Source organism: Microcaecilia unicolor, chromosome 6 (assembly GCF_901765095.1).
Source record: "Microcaecilia unicolor chromosome 6, aMicUni1.1, whole genome shotgun sequence".
Classification (NCBI taxonomy): domain Eukaryota; kingdom Metazoa; phylum Chordata; class Amphibia; order Gymnophiona; family Siphonopidae; genus Microcaecilia; species Microcaecilia unicolor.
Genome location: NC_044036.1, coordinates 248,451,882 through 248,474,107, shown reverse-complemented (window position 1 = coordinate 248,474,107; position 22,226 = coordinate 248,451,882).

Here is a 22,226-nt window from a genome sequence, read left to right as displayed (position 1 = left end):
CCCATTCCAATTTCCATTGTGTAATACACAAGTGACCACCCATGCTTGCAGAGACACCAAGGGTGACCCATCCCAAAGCTGGAGATTTACCACGGTAATGCTGGAGATTTAAGGCTTGTGAGTGAGGTTTCTCTCCTCTGCTGGCTTTCTTCCAAAGTATACATACTGTGATCTTTAAGTCTGTCCTCAAACATTGTATGATGAAGACCACTGACAATTTTAGTAGCCACACTCTGGACTGACTCTATCCTGTTTATATCTTTTTGAAGTGTGGTCTCCAGAATTGTACACAATATTCTAAATGAGGTTTCACGGTTAGGTGCAAGGGCCTGAGAGCCTGGGGAACTGGGTTCAATTCCCACTGGGGCTCCTTGTGACTCTGGCCAAGTCCCTTAACCCTCCATTGCCCCAGGTACAAAATAAGTACCTGCTTATAATATGTAAACCGCTTTGATTGTAGCCACAGAAAGGCAATATATCAAGTCCCATCCCCTTTCCCTAGAGTCTTATACAGGGGCATCATTGCTTCCTTTTTCCTACTGGCCATTGCTCTCCCTATGCACCCAACATCCTTCTAGCTTTCACTGTTGTCTTTTCTACCTGTTTGGCCACCTTAAGGTCATCACATATGATCACACCGAAATCCCACATGAAGAATGATAAAGGGGGTGTGAGAAAGTGAGAGAACAAGGACAGGAACAAGGAAGTAAAATGAGAGAAAATTCAATATAAAAAATAGGTACATATAATAGGGAAAAAAAACCTGATAAAGGAAGAGCAAAGAAATTTTTTTTTTTTTTAAGGACACATTGAAGAAAATTGAGGGGTAGGGGGTATATTTAGGAAAGATCAGTGAGTTTCCTAGATTTCAAGAGAAGGGGAAGCAGCAACTAAATCCCAGAGAGACAGATGCACTCCCATTCCATCCTTACAACTGACAGAAACCTCTTCACAGCCTAATGTGCCCAAAATAGAACACATCGTTTATTTATACATGCATTGAGCAACAGGAAGAAAAAAAAAAGTGTGAGCCCTCCCATTTCCTGATATAATTACTCATACCATAGTACACAAACGCTTCTCTGTCACTTGTGTAGCTTGCCAGTGACTGTTAGGTGCTCATTGGTCCTGGCAACATATTTATTCAAGGGCGAGGACTGCATGCGTAAGATTCTGTGGGGATCTTTCCTTATTCCTTTCTGTGATCTTTAGTTATCAGATGACAACATGATACCAAGGACAGGCTGCTCCTAATTTTACCACATTGCATGCAATTAAATGGAACTAGAGATGGTTTATTCTATGATAATTTCCAGATTTTTTTTGGGTCCGTTTTAATTATTTTACAAATGTACATCCTGCAATGCTAGCCTCAAAGGCTGCCAAAAGCAGCTTACAAAATAAAAACAAAAACACATAATCACCATAAAATCAGACAGACAACAAACAAACATAACATAAAAAGGGGAGGGTCAAGGTGTCAGACACAGCATTCTCTAGGGCCCCGATGCTCAAAACTACAATGCTGTACTGAACAGTGCTGGAGAAATCACACAGGAACAGCATGCCAGAACAACTCCCTAATGCTCAACGCTAATGAGATGCAAATATAGGCGCACTCATAGCACTCAGCATTAGGAAGTTTTTGGGGAGTTAAGGGGAGGATGGTGCCTGGCGCATGCGCTCTAGAGTTGTGCATTAAGCACAGCTCTTGAGCGCATGCCCAGAGCCTCAGAAGGGGGAGGAGGGAAGAAGGAGGAAGAGCTGCCCGTTGCCTCTCTCCTGTTACGACCAACGTTTACCTCTATGGTTTACTGATATGGAAGTTTGCAATCCAAGGGTTGAGATGGAGGGAGCTGCTCTTGGTTGTGCTGTCTGCTGGGGGGGGGGGGGGGGGGGGGGGTCTGATCACACCCTGTGTCACGTTTCACGTGCCTACCTGCGCTCCCGGGGTAGGGAGCGATGGTCGACGGGCCTCGCGGCGTCCAGGGCTGCGGGGACGGACCTCCGGGGGAAGCCGGCGCTGCCTCGGGTCGGGCCAAGCCCAGTGACCCGCTGGAACGAACGCGGATCCCGGAGAGTGGAGCGTTGCGCCGGCCAAGATGGCGTCGTCGGCGCCGACGCTTCCTTTGCCCTGGGTGGATCGGTGCGGAGGCTCCTCCCACAACACGCCGGATTGGTGCGCCGGGACTCAGACTCCGCCTGGAGGGCGGGCCGGCCAATCCTCAAGCCCCATCGCCTTCCGGGTCCGGGTTGGTTGGCTCTCCTTCCGACGAGGGGGCGGAACGGCGCAATATTTAAACATGGGAGCTAGAAGACTCAGGGCTTCCGTTTCGTGTATCAGAAGCCTGCACAGTGGGATTGTACGGAGTGCTAGCCGCCCTTGCTAGCTACCTTCCAGAGACTGTGCTACTTATCCTTACGGAGTGCTAGCCGCCCTTGCTAGCTACCTTCCAGAGACTGTGCTACTTATCCTTACGGAGTGCTAGCCGCCCTGGCTAGCTACCTTTCAGAGACTGTGCTACTTATCCTTACGGAGTGCTAGCCGCCCTCGCTAGCTACCTTTCAGAGACTGTGCTACTTATCCTTACGGAGTGCTAGCCGCCCTCGCTAGCTACCTTTCAGAGACTGTGCTACTTATCCTTACGGAGTGCTAGCCGCCCTCGCTAGCTACCTTCCAGAGACTGTGCTACTTATCCTTACGGAGTGCTAGCCGCCATCGCTAGCTACCTTTCAGAGACTGTGCTACTTATCCTTACGGAGTGCTAGCCGCCCTTGCTAGCTACCTTTCAGAGACTGAGCGTCCTAGACGGTGTTACTGACTACCAGCCAGGTCAGCTGTCCCCCGCGGTTCCAGCAGTCCTGCTGGCCGCCTGCAGCTGGGGGCTCAACCCTTGGTGAACGGCGGCCGCCGCGGGTGAAGATTCGGGGTGCACGGCTGTCCTCTAAGGACCTGCGGGGCCTTAGGGAACCTAAGGGCTCACCAATCACAGAAACAGGACAGGAAACGGAAGCCATGAGCTCGCCTACGCAGCCTGATCTACGGGACCTGGCCAAGGTACTTCAGCAGCAGCAGGAGCAGCTGAACGCCCTGTCAGGGGCGCTCCAGAACGTGTGCTCTCAACTCTCTACGCTTCAGGTACAGAACCAGGCCGCTGCGGTCCAGGGGGCTGCAGCGGCTCCCCATTTGGGAGGGTTCCGCACGGGACCTCGGTTCCCTGAACCAGCACGGTATGATGAGGCCCCCGGAGGCTGCCGGGGGTTCCTCAATCAGTGCAACCTGGCCTTCCGGATGCAACCAGAGGCATTTTCTTCAGACCAAAGTAAAGTGGGATATATTATGGGCCTATGCGAGGGGAAGGCCCTGGCATGGGTGTCCCCCTTAAACAAACAGCAGGACCCCATCTTAGACGACTATGGAGAATTTCAGCGCCGTTTCCGCATGGTGTTTGACCTTCCGGGCAGACCATTGTCCGTGGCGTCGGAAATGCTGCGGATCCAACAGGGCGATGGTACGGTGGCTGATTATGCCATTCGTTTTCGGACTCTAGCCACGGAACTGCGTTGGAACCCGGAGTCCCTGATGGCAATTTTTATGGAAGGACTGCAAGAGCGAATCAAGGACGAGTTGGCAGGACGTGAGGTCCAGGGGCAATTGGATGCCCTGATTTCGCTCTGTATACGTGTAGATACCCGGTTCCAGGAGCGAGCTAGAGCCCGGGCTGAACGGCAGAAGTGGGCGCAGGGACAGGCTCGGGCCGGTAAGGGCCCGTCCCCTCGCCGTGAGACCCGGGACTCCAAGGAATATGGGGAAGAACCAATGGTGATTGGCCGTCAACGGCTGGCTCCTTCGGACAGGAAGAAGCGCTTGTGGGACGGGCTATGCCTCTATTGTGGTGAGGCCGGGCATTTCATCCGTGCTTGTCCCGCTCGGGCGGGAAACGCTTCCCCCAAGGCACCTTGAGGGGAGGGGTCTTGGGGCACTCCGCTCCCCTACCGGATTCCCTGGTAACACTGCCGGTAACTCTACGGTGGCACGAGACCATGATCCAGACTCGGGCCCTGGTGGACTCTGGGTCGGGGGGCAACTTTATTGGCTATGAACTGTTGCAACAGATGGGCTGGCCTACGCTTCCTTGTCGACCGGCGCTGCAAGTAACCACCATTCAAGGAACTACCTTACCTCAGCCGGTCACGGAGATCACCCCTTTTTTGGAATTGCAGGTGGGGGAGGATCACCGGGAGGAGGTTCAGTTCCTGGTGCTATCCCGGACCATTCATCCGGTGGTTCTAGGCTTGCCATGGCTCCGGTGTCATAGTCCCGTGATTGACTGGAACGGGGGAACTATCTGGTCTTGGGGTAGCACCTGTCGGGGGAGCTGTGGTAAGGGCCAACTGGGCAGCTGTCCCGCATTGGCTATGGTGCCGCAGGGGGCGCGGGCAGATCTAGGTTCCCTGCCTATGGATTACTGGGACTTTGCTGATGTATTCAGTCCAGTGGAGGCGGAGATCCTACCGCCGCATCGGTCTTTCGACTGTGCCATTAGGTTAATGGCAGATGCTATGCCACCCCGGGGTCGACTGTACACCTTGTCCTGGGAAGAATCCAAGAGTACGTCCGGGAGAATCTTCGGAAAGGGTTCATCCGCCCCTCTACGTCCCCTGCCGGGGCCGGATTCTTTTTTGTTACCAAGAAGGATGGCTCCTTGAGGCCCTGTATTGATTATCGAGGGTTAAATGCCATCACGGTAAAGGATCGTTTTCCCCTACCACTCATTCCTGAACTCTTTGACAGGCTGCAAGGAGCCCAGATTTTTACTAAATTAGACTTGCGGGGGGCCTATAACTTGGTTCGAATCCGGCAGGGGGACGAATGGAAGACGGCATTTAATACTCACGAGGGACATTTTGAGTATCGGGTGATGCCATTTGGCCTATGCAACGCCCCTGCAGTGTTCCAACGATTCATCAATTTTGTGCTCGAGGATTTGTTGAACTCCACGGTGATAGTATACCTGGACGACATCTTGATTTTTTCCCAGAACCCCGCCGAGCATGTAAGTCATGTGCGTGCTGTGCTGCAACGGTTGCGGCAATCCCGCCTGTTCGCCAAGCTCAGTAAGTGCGCCTTTCATCAGCGGTCACTGCCTTTTTTAGGACACATTCTGTTACCCGGGGGCCTGCAGATGGAGCCTGACAAACTCCGCGCTATTCGGGAATGGCCTCAACCACTGGGATTGAAGGCGCTACAACATTTTCTGGGATTTGTGAACTACTATCGCCAGTTTATACCTCAGTATTCGCAACTGACAGCGCCGCTGATGGCGCTCACTAGGAAGAACGCGAAGGTCCGGGATTGGCCGCCGGAGGCACAAGCGGCTTTCCGCCACGTGAAGGAGGCATTCAACTCAGCACCCATCCTGTTGGCCCCGGATCCTGAGAAACCCTTTATTGTGGAAGTGGATGCGTCCGCTTTGGGGGCTGGGGCGGTCCTCTCTCAAGTCAACCCCAAAGGCCGGCGTCAACCTTGCTCCTTCTTCTCTCGTAAATTCTCCCCGGCGGAACGTAACTATACGGTAGGGGATAGAGAACTCTTAGCATTAAAATTAGCCTTACAGGAATGGAGGCATCTGCTGGAGGGAGCCGAACACCGGTTTACGGTGATCACTGACCACAAGAATCTTCTGTATCTGCAAGAGGCCCAACGGCTGAATCCCCGGCAGGCCCGGTGGTCGTTGTTTTTTTGCCAGATTTCACTTTCAACTGGTGTTTCGGGCTGCGGCTCAGAATACTCCTGCGGATTCTCTCTCCAGAGCATTTGAGGTTCCAGAAGAGACAACGGAGATCCATCCCATGTTGGATCCGGCACGTCTCGGTGCGGCCGCAGGAGGAGTCACTCCTATAAAGGAAGTAGTGCCCCCCGCCGACAGAGAAAAGTAATGCAGTGGGGACATTTGTCCAGATGGGCCGGACACTTCGGGTATCAAAAGACCCTCCGTTTCATTGCAAGACAGTATCAGTGGCCTCATATGAGGTGGGACATTCTCCAATTCGTCACCACTTGTCCTGTGTGTGCTCGGACTAAGCCAGTAATTGGGCCTCCTGTAGGGGACTTGCAACCGCTGTCCGTACCGACAGTCTCTTGGACGGAGTTATCCATGGATTTCATCACTGACCTCCCCAGCTCCTGGGGTCACACGGTAATTTGGGTGGTGGTTGACCGGCTGTCCAGGATGGCCCACTTTGTTCCGTTGCCGGGACTACCATCGGCGGCCGCCTTAGCCCAATACTTCATTCAACACATTTTCCGGCTTCATGGGCTGCCCATTCGGATCATCAGTGATCGAGGACCCTAATTCACTTCACGCTTCTGGAGAGCATTATGTACGGCATTGGGGGTAGAGACCCACTTTTCATCGGCCTACCACCCTCAAACCAATGGCATGGTTGAAAGGATTAACCAGACATTGAAGGGATTTTTGCGGGCGTTTGTCAACAAGCGGCAAGATAACTGGGCCTCTTTGCTTCCGTGGGCCGAGTTTGCATATAACCACAGTGACCACTCGGCCTCGGGAGACTCTCCATTCTTTATGGTATATGGACGACATCCTTGGCTTCCAGCACCGTTCCCTTCTACATCTCCGACCCCCATGGTTAATCAAACTCTGGCTGATCTACAGAGGGTCTGGGAGATGGCCCGGAAACAATTGCAGAGAACTGCGGCCAAATACAAGGTCTTCGCAGATCGCCACCGGCGACCCGCTCCAGTGTTACAGCCGGGGCAGAAGGTATGGTTAAGCACAAGATATCTACGACTCCGGGTGCCCTCCCGGAGGTTGGGACCTCGATACATTGGACCGTTTGCAATCCAATCACGAATTGGAACAGTAACCTACCGGTTGCAATTACCGAGTACCCTACGGGTGCATAACGCCTTCCATATTTCCCTGTTGAAAAGGTTTCGAGGGTCCCGATGGCACCCGCAACGGCAAGAGGCCGAAGCTCTAGAAGCCACTCCCGATCCGGAGTATGAGGTGGAGGACGTTCTGGATTCAAAGAGGCGACGGAGAAGGCTATATTACTTATTGTCTTGGAAGCATTTTGGTTCCGAGGACAACTCCTGGGAACCCGCGGAAAACATACATGCGCCGGATCTGATCAGAGCCTTTCATGCCCGGTTTCCTTCCAAACCCGGCCCCGGGGAGGAGGGGGCATCCGGGGAGGATACTGTCACGTTTCACGTGCCTACCTGCGCTCCCAGGGTAGGGAGCGATGGTCGACGGGCCTCGCAGCGTCCAGGGCTGCGGGGACGGACCTCCGGGGAAGCCGGCGCTGCCGCGGGTCGGGCCAAGCCCGGCGACCCGCTGGAACGAACGCAGATCCCGGAGAGTGGAGCGTTGCGCCGGCCAAGATGGCGTCGTCGGCGCCGACGCTTCCTTTGCCCTGGGCGGATCGGTGAGGAGGCTCCTCCCACAACACGCCGGATTGGCGCGCCGGGACTCAGACTCCGCCTGGAGGGCGGGCTGGCCAATCCTCAAGCCCCATCGCCTTCCGGGTCCGGGTTGGTTGGCTCTCCTTCCGGCGCAATATTTAAACATGGGAGCTAGAAGACTCAGGGCTTCCGTTTCATGTATCAGAAGCCTGCACAGTGGGATTGTACGGAGTGCTAGCCGCCCTTGCTAGCTACCTTCCAGAGACTGTGCTACTTATCCTTACGGAGTGCTAGCCACCCTTGCTAGCTACCTTCCAGAGACTGTGCTACTTATCCTTACGGAGTGCTAGCCGCCCTGGCTAGCTACCTTTCAGAGACTGTGCTACTTATCCTTACGGAGTGCTAGTCGCCCTCGCTAGCTACCTTTCAGAGACTGTGCTACTTATCCTTACGGAGTGCTAGCCGCCCTCGCTAGCTACCTTCCAGAGACTGTGCTACTTATCCTTACGGAGTGCTAGCCGCCCTCGCTAGCTACCTTTCAGAGACTGTGCTACTTATCCTTACGGAGTGCTAGCCGCCCTTGCTAGCTACCTTTCAGAGACTGAGCGTCCTAGACGGTGTTACTGACTACCAGCCAGGTCAGCCGTCCCCCGCGGTTCCAGCAGTCCTGCTGGCCGCCTGCAGCTGGGGGCTCAACCCTTGGTGAACGGCGGCCGCCGCGGGTGAAGATTCGGGGTGCACGGCTGTCCTCTAAGGACCTGCGGGGCCTTAGGGAACCTAAGGGCTCACCAATCACAGAAACAGGACACCCTGGTTGGGGTAGGGGGCAAGCACCCAAAATGTCCACCCTTCACATACTTGCCCCTGCCTTTCAAGATGGAGTTAATATCAATCAAGTCCCTGGAGCATGCAGCACAAGGAATAGTGCAAATCCCAAATCTCACCCAAGGGTCTGCAGGGGGCGGTGGTCATCGTCTATCCCTGCTGCAGAACAAAAACTGTTGGTACTGGGAACCATCTCCTGCCTCTTCATCATCCTAACGCCAGCTCTGAGCTGTGCAGCACTATGGGCACCCTTGTCCGCGGTTGTACGAGCATCGGAGTGAATAGCAAATGACCCCTATTTGCATGTATTAGCATGCTACTTGTGCTGATGGTGGATGCGCGTGTTGTTCTCTGCAGTAGGGGTCTTTCAGCATACTGCGCCAATAAACACAGGTGCTAGTTCGGCACTAATGGCCTCTAGCACTCGCATTTACTTTTTAACATTGGGGCCTAGATGTATAGCCTATATAGATATTTTTTATTGTGCATACCTGCTTTTCCCAATGGGTCACACACACAAGGCAAAGCAGCAAGAGATTGTTCAACCACTATCAGAGGTATGCGAGCTGATGTTCAGTTTCTTTCAACCAGGCTGGATGAGTTCAGTATGTCTGCCAGAAATGCCAGAGGTGAAAGCGGGTCCAACAGCATCTTCTGCGCTTGATGTCGACTCAACCCAGAGACCCCAAATCCCCCAGAAAGGCCGTGAAGGCAGTGACACTGAGTACCAACTGCAGGGCTGCTAAGAGAGTGGGTGGCAAAATTCCCTGGGCCTGACCTCCAAGAAGGGCCTGATGCCGGGGTGTGTCTATCTTCTGCTCCTGTCGGTACCCAGGTGATTGAGTTAACGCGATAACCCTGTCCCGGCACACAGGAGCAGGAGAAAGACAGATCCCAGCGCTGTGCCCCCCCCCCCCTTGGAGGCCGGGGAGGAGCAGACGCACTAATGCAGGAAGGTAGGGTTGGGGGCAGTTGCGGCCTGAACGAGCAAGTGAGGGGCAACGGTGGCAGCTGCTTCTTTAGTGGGGGGGGGGGGGGGGGGAGGGGGGAATGGCCACCACCATGCCCAGGGCCTGGCTCTGTCTCTGAGAGGCCCTGACTAGCACTTGGGGAAGGTGGTAATTTTATAACAGAGTGCAGAGATGTCCTGAGGTTGCCTGATTGGTGCATATTCTGTGAAGGAAAGTAGGCTCATATTTTCTTTTATAGAATACTACTGTAACTGTGTGTGTATATATATATATATATATATATATATATATATATATATATATATATATGCATTCTTTTATATGTGAACACTTAAGCCAGCAAATACAGCTGTCATAAATGTATGCACCTAAGCTTCAGTGACATGCATGTAAATGTACGTCTCACCCATGTGCAAATCTCCCTATAAAATACACACTATATAATACTAGGCCATTTAAACTATATAGTACAAAGTGGTTTACACCATAAATAAAAACATTGACAAAAACAGTGATAGGGTCCTTTTACTAAGGTACGCTAATGGATTTTGCACGTGCTAATGATTAACATAAGCTAAATGATAAGATCCTATTATATTCCTATATCAACGCACCTTAGTAAAAGAACCCCATAATTTGTAGACTACCAGAGTTAAATAGGAAACACTCAGCCACATATATACTTCCTGTTTAAACAATAAAACTAAATAAAAACTACATCTTTCAATTTACAATTTGCAGAATCCTTACTGTGCAACACCATCATAATTCCTCATCAGAAAAAGTCTGCTTAAAAAACAAGGGGGTCCTTTTACTAAGGTGCGCTAACAGATTTAGTGCACGCTAACAATTAGCACATACTAAATAATAAAGAAGCTCAAAAAAGTGGGGTATAAATGAACAAAAAAAAATCCTATATAATAATTCTCACCTCCAACGTTCTAATCTTGCTGCCTCAGACCGTGGCTCCTTCGGAGTTGGTCTGCTAGGCTCCGTAGATCGCTGACGTCACCGGAGACACCAGATTGGCTCGGCGATAAGGAGCAGGAGGGGTATGTCACCCACAACACTGACCAACCGCAAGACAGGAGCAAGAGGCCCCGCCCCTGCTGCCCTCGCCGCAACACCATGCCCCCCCCCAGGTCGCTGCCGCTGCCACTCACCCCTCCACCACCCCTAAGGTTGCCACCGCTCCCCCCTCCACCCCCCCCCGAGGTGATCCAACAGCCCCTCCTACAAACTGCCTCGCCCATGTTTCACACTCCGAGTGTCAGGGTCTCCCTCCCTCCCTCCCAGATCCCAGAGTTTCAGGGTCTCCCTCCCACTACCAGGATCCTCCCTCCCTCCCAGTTCCAAGATCCCCCCTCACTCACAGTTCCAGGATTGTTGTAGCCTCCCTTCCTCCTGTCCACTGCCAGCCCCCCTCCTTACGAATTTTTGAAGTCTCACTTACCCAGTCAGGGTTACGGCGGATGGCGGCAGCAGCAGAATCGGTAAATGGTGTACAGGCTTTGGCCGTCTCTCAGCTCTGGTCCCGCCCTTGCGGAAACAGGAAATGTGGGCGGGACTAGAGCTGAGAGACAGAGACTGCCCAAGCCTGTACGCTGTTTACCGATGCTGCTGCTGCTGCCGCCATACGCCGTAACCCTGACTGGTGTCACGTTTTCAAAGCTGGAAACTGGTTTGTGAGCCCTTGGACCACTGCCGAGGAGCGGCAGTGGCAGGCAAAACCACCCCACACCGGAGACTAGGCAGAACAGGACTGTAACTCCGGACTGGAGTTGCAGCAGAGGCAAACAGGCAGGACCTAAGCAGAGCAGGACCCTTAAACTTCACCTGCACTTGGCCACTTTTCACCAGGAGTTGAGCTTCTGGCTGCAGGTGGCCCACAGGACTTACTGGACAAAGCAGGACTGGATACCCACTAGGCTGAACCAGGACTGAGGGTCAGAGGGGAAAGGCATAAACATGTGCAGCAAGGCAGGAAACTGGGCTAGGACTCACAGAAACAGTGCTTTTTTTGTTCCAGTACGCGCTGGTACGGCGTACCGGCACCTTTTTCGTGAGGCCCCGCTCCCATCCGTTCAAATAACATTACCCATCGTGATTCTCTGTCCCCTCCCCTGCCCTCCCCTCACCTACCCTCCATCAGCACGTCGCCTCTCTCCACTGCCTTCCCTTCTGCAATTTGCGCGAACCGGTCCGGAAGTGAAGGCAGCAAGGCAGGCACGCAGCAGACAGGTTCCTCTCCTCTTGCGTCGCTTCCCTTTAGCGCGCCCCACCTTCGTGGGCGGGACGCGCTGAGAGGGAAGCAACGCGAGAAGAGAGGAACCTGTCTGCTGCGTGCCTGCCTTGCTGCTTTCACTTCTGGACCGGTTCGTGCGACTTGCAGAGGGGAGGGCAGGGCAGTGGAGAGAGGTGATGTGCTGGACATGGAGGGTAGGTGAGGGGAGGGCAGGGGAGGGGAGAGAGAATCACTGGACTTGCAGAGGAGAGGGCAGGGGAGAAGTGCTGGGCATGGATGAGGGGAGGGAGGCGACATGCTGGGCATGGAGAGGAGGGGAGAGAGAATTGCTGGACAAGGAGGGGAGGGCAGAGGAGAGATGAGAAGTGCTGGGCATGGCTGAGGGGAGGGAGGCGACATGCTGGGCATGGAGAGGAGGGGAGAGAGAATTGCTGGACAAGGAGGGGAGGGCAGAGGAGAGATGAGAAGTGCTGGGCATGGCTGAGGAGAGGGAGGCGACATGCTGGACATGGGCAGGGGAGGGCAGGGGAGAGGAGAAGTGCTGGGCATGAATGAGGGGAGGGCAGGGGAGGGAGGTGACATGCTGGGCATGGAGGAGAGGGCAGGGGGAGAAGAGACATGCTGGACGAGGGCAGGGGAGAGATGAGAAGTGCTGGGCATGGATGAGGGGAGGGCAGGGGAGGGAGGCGACATGCTGGGCCTGGAGGGGAGAGAGAATCGCTGGACATGGAGGGGAGGGCAGGGGGAGAGGAGACATGCTGGACATGGGCAGGGGAGGGCAGGGGAGAGAGGAGAATTGCTGGGCATGGATGAGGGGAGGGCAGGGGAGGGAGGCGACATGCTGGGCATGGAGGGGAGGGGAGAGAATCGCTGGACATGGAGGGGAGGGCAGGGGGGAGAGAAGACATGCTGGACATGGGCAGGGGAGGGCAGGGCAGGGGAGAGAGGAGAATCACTAGGCATGGGTGGCTGGAGGGGGGCAGGGGGAGAGGAGGGTTGCTGGACATGGGTGGATGGAGGGGAGGGGAGAGGAGAGGAGGGTTGCTGGACGTGGATGGAGGGGAGGGAAGAGTGAGGAAGGAGATGAGATGAGGGAAAAGGAAGAGAGGAGAAAAACTGCACATGGATGAAGAAAATACTACTACTACTACTACTACTACTTAACATTTCTAAAGCGCTACTAGGGTTACGCAGCGCTGTACAATTTACATAGAGGGACAGTCCCTGCTCAAAAGAGCTTAAAATCTAGTAGACAAGTGAACGATCAAATTGGGGCAGTCTGGATTTACTGAACGGTAAGAGTTAGGTGCCGAACGCAGCAATGAAGAGGTGGGTTTTAAGCAGAGACTTGAAGATGGGCAGGGAGGGGGCTTGTTGTATGGCTCAGGAAGGTTGTTCCAAGCATAGGGTGAGGCGAGGCAGAATGAGCGGAGCCTGGAGTTGGCGGTGGTGGAGAAGGGTACCGAGAGGAGGGATTTGTCATGTGAACGGAGGTTTCGGGCGGGAATGTAAGGGGAAATGAGGGTAGAAAGGTAGTGAGGGGCGGCAGACTGAGTGCATTTGTAGGTAAGAAGGAGGAGCTTGAATTGAATGCGGTATCTGATAGGAAGCCAGTGAAGTGACCTGAGGAGAGGGGTGATATGAGTATATTGGTTCTGGCGGAATATAAGACGTGCGGCAGAGTTCTGAACAAATTGAAGGGGGGATAGATGACTAAGTGGGAGGCCGGTGAGGAGTAAGTTGCAGTAGTCAAGGCGAGAGGTAATGAGAGCATGGACGAGAGTTCGGGTGGTGTGTTCAGAGAGGAAAGGGCAAATTTTGCTGATGTTAAAGAGGAAGAAGCGACAGGTCTTGGCTATCTGCTGGATATGCGCAGAGAAGGAGAGGGAGGAGTCAAAGATGACTCCGAGGTTGCGGGCAGATGAGACGGGGAGGATGAGGGTGTTATAAAACTGAAATAGAAAATGGAGGAAGAGGAGAAGTGGGTTTTGGTGGAAAGACGATGAGCTCGGTCTTGGACATGTTCAGTTTCAGGTGGCGGTTGGACATCCAGGCAGCAATGTCAGATAAGCAGGCTGATACCTTTGCCTGGGTCTCCGCAGTGATGTCTGGTGTGGAGAGATACAGCTGGGTGTCATCAGCATAGAGATGATACTGGAAACCATGAGATGAGATCAGGGAGCCCAGGGAGGAGGTGTACATTGAGAAGAGAAGGGGTCCAAGGACAGATCCCTGGGGAACACCAACAGATAGGGGGATGGGGGTGGAGGAAGATCCATGAGACTGAACTCTGAAGGTGTGGTGGGAGAGATAGGAGGAGAACCAGGAGAGGACAGAGCCCTGGAACCCAATTGAGGACAGTGTGGCAAGAAGTAAGTCATGATTGACAGTGTCAAAAGCGGCGGATAGATCGAGGAGGATGAGAATGGAGTAGTGGCCTCTGGATATGGCAAGGAACAGGTCATTACAGACTTTAGAGAGTGCTGTTTCTGTCGAGTGTAGAGGGCGAAAACCGGATTGAAGTGGATCGAGGATGGCATGAGAGGAGAGAAAATCAAGGCAGCAGCTGTGAACGACACGCTCAAGTATTTTGGAGAGGAAGGATAGGAGGGAGATGGGGCGGTAGTTGGAGGGACAGGTAGGGTCAAGTGATGGTTTTTTGAGGAGAGGTGTGACTACAGCGTGCTTGAAGGTGTCAGGGACAGTTGCGGTAGAGAGAGAGGTTGAGGATATGACAGATGGAGGGGGTGACAGTATGAGAGATGATGTTAAGTAAGTTGGTGGGGATGGGATCAGAAGAGCAGGTGGTGCATTTCGAGGAGGAAAGAAGGCGAGCGGTTTCCTCCTCGGTGATGACAGGAAAGGGGGAGAAAGAGGCCTGGGTTGGTTGGTTGAGGGTGAGGGTTGAAGGGTGAAGAGGAGATGACTTGGTAGTGAACTCAAGGTTGATCTTTTGCACCTTGTCGCGGAAGTAATCAGCCAGTGATTGAGGAGAGAGCGAGGGTGGGGTGGGAGCGGAGGGCACTTTGAGGAGGGAGTTAAGGGTGGCGAAGAGACGACGGGGGTTGGAGCTGAGAGAGTTGGTCAATTGGGTGTAATAGTCCTGTTTGGCAAGGAATAGGGAGGAGTGGAAGGAGGATAGCATGAATTTGTAGTGAAGGAAGTCTGAATGGGTGCGAGATTTCTTCCAGAGGCGTTCAGCAGATTGGGCGCAGGAGCGAAGGTAGCGGATGCAAGGGGTCAGCCAGGGCTGGGGATTAGCACGCTTTGTGGGACGGGAGGTGGATGGTGCGAGAGTGTCCAGAGCAGAGGAGAGAGTGGCATTGTAAGCGGAGACAGCCTTGTCAACAGACTCGGAGGACATGATGGAGGGGAGGAGATTAGAAATACTAGAGGATAGGGTGGGAGGGTCAATAGCCTGGAGATTCCTGGAGGTAGTGGTTAAAGTTGGACGGGGCTGAGGGGGGGGGGTGAAGAAGTGTGAAGGTGATTAGGTGATGATCGGAGAGAGGAAGAGCTGAAGCGTGGAAATTAGAGGTAGAGCCGGAGGAGGAGAGGACGAGGTCGAGACAGTGGCCGTCTCGGTGAGTAGGGGAGGTGGAGCATAGCTGGAGGTTGAAGGAGGATGCTAGAGTGAGGAACTGAGAAGCGTGAGGGTCGGATTGGTCATCAACGTGTATGTTAAAGTCTCCGAGAATGAGGGATGGAGATGAGGGTTCTAGAGAAACGGAAAGCCAGGCATCGAAGTCGGTGAGGAAGGAAGAGAGGGATTTATTAGGGGGGCGGTAAATGACTGCCACTCTGAGTGGCAATGGGTAGAATAGTCGGATGGAGTGTGCTTCAAAGGATGAGAAGCAGTGAGACTGCGGTAGGAGGAGGGGTTGGAAACTACAGGAGGGCGAGAGTAGTAGCCCGACGCCTCCACCGCGGCCAGCTGTGCGAGGAGTGTGGGAGAAGAGAAAACCTCCATGACAAAGGGCTGCGACTGAGGCAGAGTCGTCAGGTGAGCTGTGCAGGGTCAAACAAGACAGACAAATCCGGCAGCCTGGAAGATCCGGACTGGACTAGGCTAAAGTCTGGAACGGGTGATTGTCCTTAGCAGCCACCGGTTCTGGCCACCAGAGGGCGGGGTGAGCACAGACGTAGCAACTGGGTAAGTGAGACTTCAAAAATTTGAAAGGAGGGGAGCTGGCAGTGGACAGGAGGGAGAGAGGAAGGGAGGCTACGACGATCCTGGAACTGTGAGCGAGAGGGGATCCTGGAACTGTGAGGGAGGGAGGGATGGAGGGAGGATCCTGGTAGTGGGAGGGAGACCCTGAAACTCGGGGATCTGGAAGGGAGGGAGGGGGACCCTGACGCTCGGAGGGAGGGAGATACTGGGAAGGTGTGTGAAATATGCGCGAGGCAGTTTGGGGGGGGGGGCTGTTGGATCACCTCGGGGGGGGGGGGGGGGGGGGGGGGTGGAGGGGGGAGCGGCGGCGACCTGGGGGAAAACCTTGCTAGTGCCCGTTTCATTCTGTTCAGAAACGGGCCTTTTTTACTTGTAAGAATATAATGGACATCTTATCATTTAGTACACGCAATCCATTAGCACACCTTACTAAAAGGATCCTAAGGTTTTTACCTAAACCTTGAAGTTTTGAATGTCCACCTCTCCTCGGACAGCTTTAGGCAGCTCATTCCAATACTGTGGCACCAACCCAAAAAATGCCCTTTTACGAGTTCACTGTTACAACTGATGTGACACCGTTATTCTATATTCCTGCAATGAACACAAAGTTCTACTTGGGATATATGAAGTTTTTAAAGAACTCACATATGGAGGCTGTTTTTTATAAAATGCAGCATGAGTCAATTTCAATACGTTAAACTTAATGTGCTGCCATACAGGCAGCCAGTGGTAATTATGGGCACCAATGACATGCATAAGTGTTAATATTCTATAAGCTACATGTATATTTTGTGCCTAACATTAGACGTCACTTTACAGAATTGCCCTTTTATGTGCATATGTACAGAATAGTGCTGTTATGAAACACCAAGCCACCCGCCTGGGGTTACCCCGCAGCCACTTAGAGTGTCTATCCCCAGCACAGCTCAGGTCTGCCTGCACTTACCAGTTGTGCTCTTTACAGTGGCATTCCTAGGGTGGCTGACACCCGGGGCGGATCGCCGATGCGCCCCTCCCCCGGGTGCAGCGCCCTCCCCCCGGCGAAAGGACACCCCCGGGTGCATTTTTACCTGCTGGGGGGGGGGGGGTGTGCTGCGCGCCTGTCGGCTTCGCTCGTTCCATGCTCCCTCTGCCCTGGAACAGGAAGTAACCTGTTCCGGGGCAGAGGGAGCACGGAACGAGCGGAGCCGACAGGCGCGTGGCACCCTCCCAGCGGCGTGCACCTGGGGCGGACCGCCCCCACTGCCCCCCCTAGGAACGCCACTGGCTCTACACTAGCACCCTCCTTCCACCAACTGGATCACAACTGCCTCTGGGCAAGTCTCCTCAGATCCCAGAAAGCACTCACAGACACAACACACAAACTACCAGGATTCTTTATCAGTCCAGACAGGCAGAGGCAATAAACAATTATTTATTGTCTTAAAAATTGAACAATGAACAAAAAATGTGCAATCAGCAAACAATAACAGGTATCTGAAAGATGGATCAATTATAACACTAACTAAACATTTGTAAACTGTCCAAACAGTACCTGGGAAGATCAGGATATACAACTGTTCACCAGTTATCAAACACAACTGCTTTTTACAGGGCTTCAGAAAAGAACTCTCTCTCTCTCTTCTCCTGGGCTGAAACTGGAGCAAATGCCAGTACAATTGAAATGAAAAAAGCTCCTGGGCCAATCAGAGCCCAGTCAATAACAACATTTGAAAAAAGCTGGTTACATCACTCAGGCATTTCCTTATCTGTGTTAACTAAGGAAAGAAAGGTCAGTTCTTTGTAACAGCTTAAAACATAAATGCACCACCTGCTGGCCAAACTAGAGAAATGCACTTCAAAGTTTAATAAAGGCAATTTTAAAGGCTTAAAGCACACTGTTCTGTCACAAGTACATAGACGCCCATCTGGTGTGTGTGTGTATGCATGTATGTGTGCACATAGAAATGTACATGCAAGTATGCTTTGATCAAACAGAAGACTTCTTCCCAAAAGGCAATTTAAGCCTTGTTTAGTAGACAAAGCTCCAGTTTTGAGGGTGAAACAAGCTCCAGGGTTGTTATTCCATTATTTGTCCTTTGCAAAATCACTGGTGCCAACAGCTGAGAGTCCTGATATATGCCCTCTGACTGAAGGCTGCGGCTGCAATGATTGGTTTAAATGTAGTTAGTAGGGGCCTATAAAATAGGGAGGAAAATCCCTGGTTAGTTGCAGTGTGTCATGTTCCCTGACCGTTCAGGATATGGGCATCTGAGGATGGGGCGACCATCTTGGATTTGGGTATCTCCAGGATAGGGCGGCCATCTTAGAGGTGAGCGTCTTAAGTTGTGGCAGTCATTTTAGAGTTGGGCAGTTTCAGGAAGGAAGGCCATATTTGGGCGTAAGGGCGTCTCCGGTGGGGGCAGCCATCTTGTTGACAGCTGCACATGTTTGGGCCTAATTCCTGTTCTATTTAAAGCCCGACTACCAGTCCTTCCACGCTTCGGCTTCTACTCTGTTTCCTGGGTAGTTGCAGTGCTTCTGGATCTACTACTGTTTGCCGCCTGGTATTGACCTTTGCCTGTTCCTGGATCTGCTACTGCTTGCTGCCTGGTATTGAGCTTTGCCTTTTCCTGGATCTGCTACTGCTTGCTGCCCGGTACAGACATCTGTTGGCTCCTGGTCCTGCTTCTGGCCGTTGCTTGGCCGTGTCCCGTGGACTTTGTTCTGGACTCAGTTCTCTCTGCTGTTTGCTTCCCGCACCTGGGGGCTCAACCCCTGGGGAATGGAGGGGGACACAGGGGGAACTCGGGGTTGGCTGACAGCTCAGTGAGGAATCCTCCTCCATCGGGCACAAGAGCTCACACCTCCACTGGGCAAACCTGACACAGTTAATGGCATATGGTGCCAGATCCTGGACATGTTTCTGATTAAGCTAGAAGTCCAAAAAAGAAGGAGCAAGCATCATGATAAAAAAAAACAAAACGTAGAAACTAGGGGCCCAATATTGAAAAAACGCTGAGCTCCTAAAAGGCTCCTAAACTCATAGCCTATTTTCAGCTGAAAACTCATCTTAATTTAGGAGCTTAAAAATTATGCTTATAAATTTAGCTTTGCAGTTCATTTGCCTAGATATAAGAGCCTAATAGTGAAAATCAATTCTAACTTCTTTCCCCCATCCTAAATGCATGCTGTGCATCCACTTTCTATGCTCCTAAATGTAGGAGTTTAGTGAAATTTTGAGTATAAAGTTAAGTACTCAGCCCTAGTAAATGTTAAAATGTTAAAAGATGCCAATTTAGGAGCACAAGTTTGAGGGGTTTGTTTACTAAGCTGCACGACTTTGCCGACACAGCCCGTTCAAAGTGAATGGGCTGTGTTGGCACTAGCGCACAGCCAGATGCGCTAGCGGCTTAGTAAACCTCAGCATGAGGAGGCCCATGTTTTAAAAGCCTATCACACAGAAGAACCAAAGCACCTGAAGACCCCAATTTAATGACAATCAGAACCATCAACATGCTCAACTTTCCTGTATCTACTTACTGTCAGTTCTGCAGAAAACACAAAATCTTGGGTTAGCAAAATAAGTAGTAAATAGATGCAGGAAAAGCTTATATTTAAGGAGCAGAATAGCGCTGATGTGTGCCTACATTTCTGGGTTTGCTTGGGCATGCTCTTGTATGTATGTGCCAGGCATGTTCCTCTCCCTTGCACAGTGTGTATATAATTTCCATGCTGTTAACATTGAGCATTGGGGAGTTATTTTTGTGTACTGGTTCCGCGGTATTTTTTGACACTTTTCCCTATAGAGCCAGAGTTCTGAGCGTCAGCCCAAATATGACTCAAATGGGCCGATGCTCAGAACTCCCGCGCTATAGGGAACAGCACCTAACCCATACCACAGGAACAATGCCAAAACTTAGTTCCCCAATGCTCAGTGCTAATAATATGCAAATGGTATGCGTGCTGTGAGCCTGAAAGTAAGGGGGAAGAACGTGCCTGGCGCATGCACAGAAGCCTTCTGCGGTAAGCATAGCTCTTGTGTGTATGCCCAGGCAAACCAGGAAGTGAAACACACCAGCAACATTCTTCTGCACCTTTAAGTTTAAACTTAAAAAAAAAAGTTTTTCACTTGAAAAGCTTATATTTTAAGTGCAGAAAACAAGTGCCAATGTGTGCTTTCACTTTCAAGTTTGCTCGGACCTGCACACAATTGTTTTTCACTCCCAGCACTTAGAGGTAGATTTTAAGCTGAAAAAAATTAGAAATCCTCTCTTCAAACACTCCAGCACCAGCTCTGAGCTGGCATTAGGTTTCCAATGGTAAGGGCAGGGTTTGCTTGTGCACTGTTCTCTGAGCATTGGGAGAAAATAGATGACCTCTTACATCCGTTTGAGTACATTTAAATACAATTTGTGCTAATCTTTGGCATGCACATTGTTTCCTGTGCTGCAGCCCTCTGAACATTCTGTGCATGTTAACGCTGGCGCTAGTCCAGCGCTAGTCGGCTCTAGCACCAACGTTAGGTTCTGAGCATCGGCCCAAAAGTCATAGTTCAAGGCAGCTGGAGACTGCCATAGTGACAAACCCCATTGTACTGATTTAAGATGGGCACCATTATGAACAGATCCTACTTGATCACCATGTTGACTCTTACGTAGTGGTGCTTTCTGCTTGGGATTACAGGAGCCTGATGGGAATTACCCTATGAGAGGCTGTTCCTGGCCCACAGAGACCTTGCTCGCCACTCCTATGGCAGAAATCAGACTCTTCAACATTTATAGCTTTGGGCAGGGCAGCCTGGATGACTCAGTTACCAAATCATGCTCAGTGATGAGGAAGGTTAGCACCCTGATTGTTCTGTTGGTCATGTGATAAAGGTATGCCAAAACTTGTCATAAAGTTGGCACATTTTTATGAGGCCTCAATGAGGTCAATATTCAAAAGCACTTATGCAGTTAACAGCAGGGTTGACCGCCTAAGTGCATATTATGAATAAATGACTTTGTGATGCATAAATTGTTATGTGATCAAAACACTTGCAAACCCTGCAAAATACCATGGCCTGAGTGATTTGCAAGTGAAGCGTAGGGACTATGTTATATCGCTATTGAAGCAGCTGCATTGGCTCCCTGTAGAATACAGGGTAAAGTTTAAAATTTTTGGTTTTAGCGTACAAAGCTCTCCATACTGTCAAACCTAGTTCCTTAGTGTCATTAACAGTTCCCTACATGCCTTCACGTCTGCTGTGTTCTCTAAATGACCACAGAATGATCCTCTCAGTTCCAACCTGCGCAAGGTGGGAAGAGATTAGAAAGCCAGCCTTCTTTTTCCTTGCCCCTGCTTTATGGATCAGTCTGCCTCTATATCTATGGTCTGAATCTTTATTGACTCAATTTAGAACAGGTCTTAAAACACACTTCAGATTAGTCTCTGGAGAGACTATGGAGCATTAGGTGTACAGCGCTGCATACGTCTAGTAGCGCTATAGAAATGATGAGTAGTAGTAGTAGTTCTCGTTCATGCTTAATGCGAATGCAGAGGGGGTTTTGGGATGGCATGCCACAATCAGGTATGAAAACAGTTTTAAAATAAATAGGAGGACATATTTTTTCACTCAATGAATAGTCAACCTCTGGAACTCTTTGCCGGAGGATGCAGTAACAGCGGTTAGCGTAAAAGGTTTGGACAACTTCCTGGAGGAAAAGTCCATAGTCTGCTATTGAGATAGACATGGGGAAGCCACCATTCACTCCAGGATTGGTAGCATGGAATATTGCTACTAATTGGGTTTCTGCTGTTGAGACACACATGGGAAGCAACTGCTTGCCCTGGGATTTGTAGTATGGAGTGTTACCACGGTTTGGGTTTCTGCCAGGTACTTGTGTCCTGGCTTGGCCACTGTTTGGAAAACAGGATACTGGGCTAGATGGACCATTGGTCTGACCCAGTATGGTTATTCTTATGTTCTAACATTCTTGTTTGTGTCTTGAGTGATTGGCTGCTTTCTATCTAATTATGGACTTCTTTTCTGTTTTACTAATTTTTATTGTTAATCATTCAATTTTACATAATCGGGTTTCAGGCCCTCGTATAGTACTGAAACCGTTTTTACTACATTAGTAACCAATCTTAGACGAGAATTAAGCTTAGGCAACGTGGTTTTAATTCTCCAGTTCGACATGTCTAATGTATTTGATAGATATCCTTTTAAACATACTTGACTATTATAGAATCTGTGGAACTATCTTGAAATGGTTCTCTGGATTTTTAAAATTCAGGTCTTACCAAGTTAAGCACAGGGGCGTAGCCACGGGTGGGCCTGGGTGGGCCCAGGCACACCCAATCTCAGCTCAGGCCCACCCAGATTTACAGTAGCCGAGCAGCCACACTGTTTCCATGGCCTTTGTTTCTTCCCTCACGGCGACGGCGGCCCGCTCAGCCACCTCCCACATGCTTTTCTCATCAGTCGGCACTCACTGGCAGCTCCTCCTCCTCAGCCAGCGCGCGACGCTGGGCGGGGCCTCATGTAATCTCGCAGAGACGTAGTCTCGCGGAGTTGCGGGCGGCCACTGTTATGAATGAAACAAGCAACTTCAGCTG